The 7,409-nt window shown below is 42.0% G+C and overlaps 1 pseudogene; it reads left to right on the forward strand.

The window, feature by feature from the left end:
- LOC109233609 lies at positions 1,073-4,079 on the forward strand (annotated as a pseudogene).

A 7,409-nucleotide genomic window follows, 5' to 3' on the forward strand; every position in this document is an offset into this window, starting at 1 on the left:
AACTTCTCATGGGGTGAAAATCAGCAGAATCAGAATCAGCATAGACCCCATGAGGGTTTCAATCAGCCTCAAAGACCACCCCAACAAATGGAAGAAAGCACCAATGATTTGCTAAAGAAGTTGTTGATTGATAATCAGCAGCTAAGGACTGATTTCAGAAATATTGAGAGGCAGATGGGGCAGTTAGCAATAAATCAAAACACTAGACCTGCAGGCGCTCTCCCAAGTGATACAGAGAAGAACCCTCAAGTGAATGCAGTTACACTCAAAAACGGGAGGGAGCTAGAGGAAGTGCCAAAGAAAAGAAAAGACAAGCCCATACCTGAGGGGGAGTTGATCCCTAAAGTAACACAAGAGCCTAAGAATGCTGCTGAAATTCCAGAGCCGGTGGAGGCCCCAAGGCCACCACCCCCTTTCCCCCAGAGATTGCAGAAAAAGAATGATGATCGCATGTTCAGCAAATTTCTCTCCATGTTGAGCCAGGTTCAATTGAATATTCCACTTGTTGATGTGCTTCGTGAAATTCCAAAATATGCCAAGTACATAAAAGATATAGTGGCTCACAAGAGAAGATTGACCGAATTTGAGACAGTTGCACTTACTGAGGAGTGCACTTCAAGGGTCCAAAATAAACTCCCTCAAAAGCTTAAGGATCCTGTCAGTTTCATCATCCCTGTGCGAATTGGTAATATTGACGTGGGAACGATACTTTACTCACTACTTTATTACTTGACGATCACGTGCACTTGCGTAAGTGGTTTTGGTTGCAACAAGTTTTCATCAAGCTTGAACACAAGGCCTATTGGGCAATTAAAAAGCTGAATATGGATGGGGACTTAGCTAGTGAGAAGAGGTTGCTGCAACTCAACGAGCTTGATAATGTTGCAGCTGGCTGATAGGTCGATAGCACACCCTGAGGGGTGATTGAAGATGTGTTGCTGCAAATTGGGAAATTTATCTTCCCGACTGATTTCATTATCCTCGATTATGAGGCTGATGAGCTGGTTCCAATCATATTGGGGCGACCTCTCTTGGCTACAGGTGATGCAATTATCAAAGTGAAGAGGGAAAAATGATCTTGAGGGTAGATGACGAGGAAGCAGTTTTTAATGTTTACAAAGCAATCCAGCTTCCCCGCCACTATGAGGAGCTCTCAATGATATCTGTTGTTGAGGCTGATGAGAAAATTCATGACCCAAGTGTATATCTAGACGATTCTCTAGAGAAAGCACTTATGTTGTTTGATAGCCTGGGGAGTGATGATGAGGTTGAGGAGATGATGCACATCTTAGATACATCTTGTGCGTACATGCAAGGGGTACACCCCTTTGAGCCTTTGAACAGGCCAGAAGGACCACCCCCAAAGCCGTCCATTGAGGAAGCCCCAAAACTGGAGCTTAAACCTCTCCCATCTCACCTTCAATATGCTTATTTGGGTGACTCTGACACTTTACCTGTGATTGTTTCTTCTGACCTGTCTAAATTGCAGGAAGAGAAGCTGTTGAGAGTGCTACGTGAGCACAAGCGAGCAATTGGGTGGACGATGTCTGACATTAAGGGCATTAGTCCAGCCTTTTGCATGCACAAAATCCTCATAGAGGATGGACACAAGCCCAGTATAGAGCAACAACGCCGACTAAATCTAATCATGAAAGAGGTGGTAAGAAAAGAAGTGATTAAGTGGCTTGATGCAGGTATTGTATTTCCTATCTCAGACAGCAAATGGGTAAGTCCCGTTCAATGTGTACCCAAGAAAGGGGGGATGACTGTAGTAGTCAATGAAAATAATGATTTGATCCCCACAAGAACTGTCACTGGGTGGAGAATTTGCATTGATTATAGAAAATTGAACAATGCCACCCGGAAGGACCACTTCCCCCTCCCCTTTATTGACCAAATGCTTTATAGATTAGCTGGCCAGGAGTACTACTGCTTCTTGGATGGTTACTCAGGATATAATCAGATTTCTATAGCCCCGGAGGACCAAGAGAAGACCACATTTACGTGCCCCTATGGCACGTATGCGTTCAAGAGAATGCCCTTTGGTCTTTGTAATGCACCTGCGACTTTTCAAAGGTGTATGATGGCTATTTTTGCTGACATGGTCGAGAGGTTTGTGGAAGTATTCATGGATGATTTTTCTGTGTTTGGATGTTCTTTTGATAACTGCTTGATGAATCTCGATAAAGTGCTTGCTAGGTGTGAAGAAACTAACTTAGTGCTAAACTGGGAGAAGTGCCATTTCATGGTACGTGAAGGTATAGTTTTGGGGCACAAGGTGTCTAAAAATGGTTTGCAGGTGGACAAGGCAAAGGTGGAAGCGATTGAAAAATTGCCTCCACCAACATCTGTCAAAGGCATTCGCAGTTTCTTGGGCCATGCAGGTTTTTATCGTCGTTTCATTAAAGATTTTTCGAAAATCTCCTCTCCCTTGTGCAGGTTGCTCGAGAAAGATGTCCCCTTCAAGTTTGATGATGCCTGTCTGAAAGCATTTGAGGAGCTGAAGGGAAAGCTAGTGACTGCCCCAATTATCACTGCCCCGGATTGGGGGCAACCATTTGAGTTGATGTGTGATGCGAGTGACATAGCTGTGGGAGCTATGTTGGGACAAAGGAGAAATAAAATCTTTCACTCCATCTACTATGCGAGCAAAACTCTGAATCCAGCCCAAATGAATTACACAGTTACTGAAAAAGAGTTGCTTGCAGTGGTGTGGGCGTTTGACAAGTTTAGATCATATCTAGTGGGGACCAAAGTCATCGTCTACACAGATCATTCAGCTATCAGGTATCTGTTTGAGAAGAAAGACGCCAAGCCAAGACTGATTCGGTGGGTCCTCCTCTTGCAAGAGTTTGACTTAGAGATCCGAGATCGCAAAGGAACAGAGAATCAAGTGGCTGATCACTTGTCCAGATTAGAAAATCGGAACCATGTGGCTGAAGGGGGTGCAATCAAAGAAACATTCCCTGATGAGCAGTTATTGGTGATTGCCTCAAGCACAGCCCCGTGGTTCAGATTATGTGAATTTTATTGCAAGTGGGGTGACACCACCAGAATTGACACCAGATAATAGAAGAAGGTTCCTGCATGATGTGAGGCTCTACATGTGGGATGAGCCATTCTTATACAGGCTCTGTGCAGATCAGTTGGTGCGGAGATGTGTTCCTGAGGAGGAGATGAATGCCATACTTCATGACTGTCACGCCTCACCATACGGAGGTCATCATGGTGGTGATAGGACCGCCCAGAAAGTTCTACAATCAGGTTTCTATTGGCCAAAATTGTTTAAGGATGCACATGCCTTTGTTAAAATGTGTGACAGGTGCCAAAGAACCGGAACGATCACAAAGAAGCACGAGATGCCGCTGCAAAACATTCTGGTAGTGGAGCTTTTTGATGTGTGGGGGATTGATTTCATGGGACCGTTTCCACACTCTAATGGTCATAGGTACATCTTGGTGGCAGTCGACTATGTTTCCAAGTGGGTAGAGGCCATTGCTCTTCCCACTAATGATGCAAAGGTTGTGGTAAGCTTTGTCAAGAAGCACATCTTTACACGCTTTGGAACTCCAAGAGTGTTGATCAGTGATGGAGGAACGCACTTCTGCAACAAATTGCTGAATAATGTTCTTGCAAAGTACGGAGTCAAGCACAAGGTTTCCACTGCCTATCACCCCCAGACGAGTGGTCAAGTGGAAGTGTCGAACAGAGAGGTGAAGCAAATTCTTGAGAAGACAGTGAGTGGGAATAGAAAGGATTGGGCCAGGAAGCTAGACGACGCACTGTGGGCATATCGCACTGCATACAAAACTCTAATAGGTGCTTCTCCGTACAAATTAGTTTATGGGAAGGCATGTCACTTGCCCGTCGAGCTTGAACACAAGGCCTATTGGGCCATTAAAAAGCTGAATATGGATGGGGACTTAGCTGGNTTTGGAGCAGGAGAGGCTGGTTTGCGCACCCGGGTAGATGCGATAGCAGACCGACAAGAGAAGTCGGAAAAGAAATTCATGGGCTGGTTGAGAGCGTTGGGGCGGGCGTGCCACGTCAACCCAGACACCGTCTCCGACCAGGAGTGATCCCTCAGGGAAGTCCCTTTACCTCAATGTTATTTTATATTTTAAGCCATGGGGACATGTCTTCATTTTTAAGTGTGGGGTGGGAGGTAATTCGTTGTATGTGTGTAGTTGTATCATTTGAATGTTGCTTTTGTTTTGTTTTATTTGATTTTGATAGTTTAGCGTTAAGTAGGAATCATTAGTTTAAAATAGATAAATGGCTCATCCCGACGACGGATCCCTTTCAACGGGGTTCTTGAGGGACTAAGTCTAAAAAAAAAATGAAAAATATGTAGACTCTTCCTGATGACGGATCCTTTAGACAATTTTCTTGAGGGAAGCTAGTCTAGAAAAAATACCAAAAAGATTTTTTATTTTTTTTCTTAGGTAGTGTAGCTCCCCCTTGGTTTTTCTTTAGGCCACGGTTCTTTTCCAAGGGTTTAACTTGAACCGGGTGTAGGTAGTTTTTTTTTATTTTCTTTTCGATTTGTAGATTAGGTTAATGGGCTACGAGCTAGAAAATCAAAAGAGAACCCATAGCGTTGATACACCGGAATACAATAGACCCTAGAGTGTAACGCTTAGTCTTATTTGTTGAATCTCACTAAAGTACCGTAATTTGTATGTTTGTTACTGAATTGAATGCTCGTAATAGAGTGTCTTGATGAGCTGATCTGAAACGAGTCATGTGCCATGTATGGTGAGGTTTTTGTGTAGTCCATGTATTGTACTTGTGTCTAGAACTTGCCCGGTATGTGAGTTGAAGCGAAATTTGAGGTGATGCTCGGTCTGAAATATGATTTTAGGCTTTCTTTGATCTTTTTGAGCTTAATTGCTTATCACAAATAAAATTCATCCCTAGTTAACCCTTTTGAGCCTATAGACTTTTGTTTGGCACCCACATTACAAGCCTATATCCTTTTTGTTCTTAATTGACATCTTTGATCTTTTTACCTCTTAAAGCACTTTAATTGTTATATGAGCGCTAAAAGAAGTAGGAAGGAACTAAGTGTGGGGTGGCTTTTGAGTGGAGCCAATAAAAGGGAGAAAGGTGCACTTGTTTTGTAAAATAATACACCACTAGCAGAAATTAAAATTTAAAAAAAAAAAGAAAAAAAATAGAGATGAATACATTATTGTCTTGTTCCTGCTAGTGGGTATGAATTAATGTAGTGCTTAAAGAAGAAGGGAGCAGTTTTGGGGTGATATTGTTTGTGAAATTGGAGTGGTTCTGAAGAAATTGCGCTAAAAGTTGATTATGTGATGTGTTAAAGTGCTTAGGAGGGTGAGTCACTATTCCTAAATATATCCTACCCATCCCTTAGCCCACATTACAACCATGAAAAAGTCCTAATTGATTTTAGATCGAGTGAGCCTACATTAGTAGAGATTTACATTAAGGGCAAGCTTATGGTGCCAATTGCATGCATGTGACTTCTTTGTGAGGGTGAGCGAATTTTTTTTGAGATATATGTGAGCATGAGATCCAAATGTATGGATTGATTTTATTCTCTTTACTGTGATTGTGAGGGCATTTGATTCGTGAAGGAAAGACAAGTCTTGACTTCTGTGTAGAGTACTTTGAGGAAGTATGAATATTGCATGGCACTTGAGAGTCGACTTTTGAGGTTAGGATTGTTCACTGGTAGGCGTAATGTATGTAAATTGTTCTAGGTGTAATGCGTTAGGGAAATGGTTGAGTGAAGGAACCTCTAGAAAGTATAATGTGATTGCTCGAGGACTAGCAATGAATTAAGTGTGGGGTGTTGATAATAGGCTGAATCTAGGTAATTTAGCGATTGTTTATGCTCCCGCTTGATTATGTTCCAATGCCATAATGTGGTTAATTGATTAAAAAATGGGTTCTAATTGTGATTTGTACATATTGCAGGTCGAGGAGCCTATGTGATGCCTTAGAGAGATGATTGGAACTATTTTAGAGCAAGAACGACCCATCGGAGCTGAGTACGCACGAAGACGAGGAAAAAAATCAAGAAACGGAAGACCTGGGCTAGCACGCCCAGGTGTGCGCCCGCGCTAATATTAGCGCGCCCAAGACAGAATGTTGGCCAGCTAGCGCGGTCAGATGCGCGCCCAGGTGCGCGACCGCGCTAGTCCAAATTTCGGGAAGGTTTATTCAGGGGTAAAATTGGAAATCTGGAGGAAACCCCACTTAACCTATATAAAGTCAAGCTCGCCCAAGGAGTAATAATCAAGTTTTTCATAGTCTAGTGCAAGGTATAGAGAGGCAAGAGGCAAGGAGGAGATTTGACCATCAAGTTCTTCTTTTCTTCCCTTTGTTTTTGCTATTTGTGATGAAATTGAACCCTATTGTGATGAACACTAGTATGAGTGGCTAAAACCATTGTTCTAGGGTCATGGGTGAAACATGAAAGTTGTTGTTTGAAGTTTAATTCGACAAAGTTGGTTTATCTTATTGGTTTGTTTATTTAATTCTGATTTTAATTATTTTCCTGAGTAGCTAACAGTGAAATACTATCTACGAATCTTTGGTTGAACTCGAAAGTGGGAACTTTAGATTGCAATAGAATTAAATAGAGCAAGTTCTTGAACCTGAGCATCGGGGAACGGATTCGCAATTGGGATAGACATATACCCAATTGCCTTGCTTGGTTGAAATACAGGAATTGTAAATGCATTCTTGTTAATCTTAATTCCATAGACATATAGGCATTGAGTTACCTTGAATAGGCGAGTAAGAAATCGACAGATTCTTATGAGTAATATCAACCCTGTCAATCAACAATCCAGATAAATCAATTAGTCGTTTTAAGCCAAGAACACAACACGATTGTCAAATAGCCCGTGACCCTGGAATATCCTCTCCTACTGTTTGTTTCTCGAAAATTGCTGGTTGTTTGGTTAATTATTCTAGTTACATTATTGCTTGATAATTTAGGTAGTAAATTAGTGATACCCCTATTTTGTGGAAAAACCTCTTGAATAGATAAGTTAATTGAATTTGAATCAGTCAACAGTTAATCACAAGCAGGGGCGGATTTAGGGGGGCGCAAGGGTGTTCACCCGAACACCCTTCGCCGAAAATTACACTGTATATATAAGGTAAAATCTATTTTTTACCTCTATATATTAAGTTTTGAACACCCTTAAAACAATCCAAAAGTGTAGTTTAGTGGTCAAGGGGGTTCAAAATCTACATAAGGTCATGGGTTCAATTACCACTAGCTACAAAAAAATATTTTTGAACCCCCTTCGTGGAGATCCTGCCTCTGCCACTGATCACAAGTCTTCGTGGGAATGATACTCTACTCACTACTTTATTACTTGACGATCACGTGCACTTGCGTGAGTGCTTTTGGTCGCAAAGGT

This window comes from Nicotiana attenuata, chromosome 10, assembly GCF_001879085.1.
Source record: "Nicotiana attenuata strain UT chromosome 10, NIATTr2, whole genome shotgun sequence".
Classification (NCBI taxonomy): Eukaryota; Viridiplantae; Streptophyta; class Magnoliopsida; order Solanales; family Solanaceae; genus Nicotiana; species Nicotiana attenuata.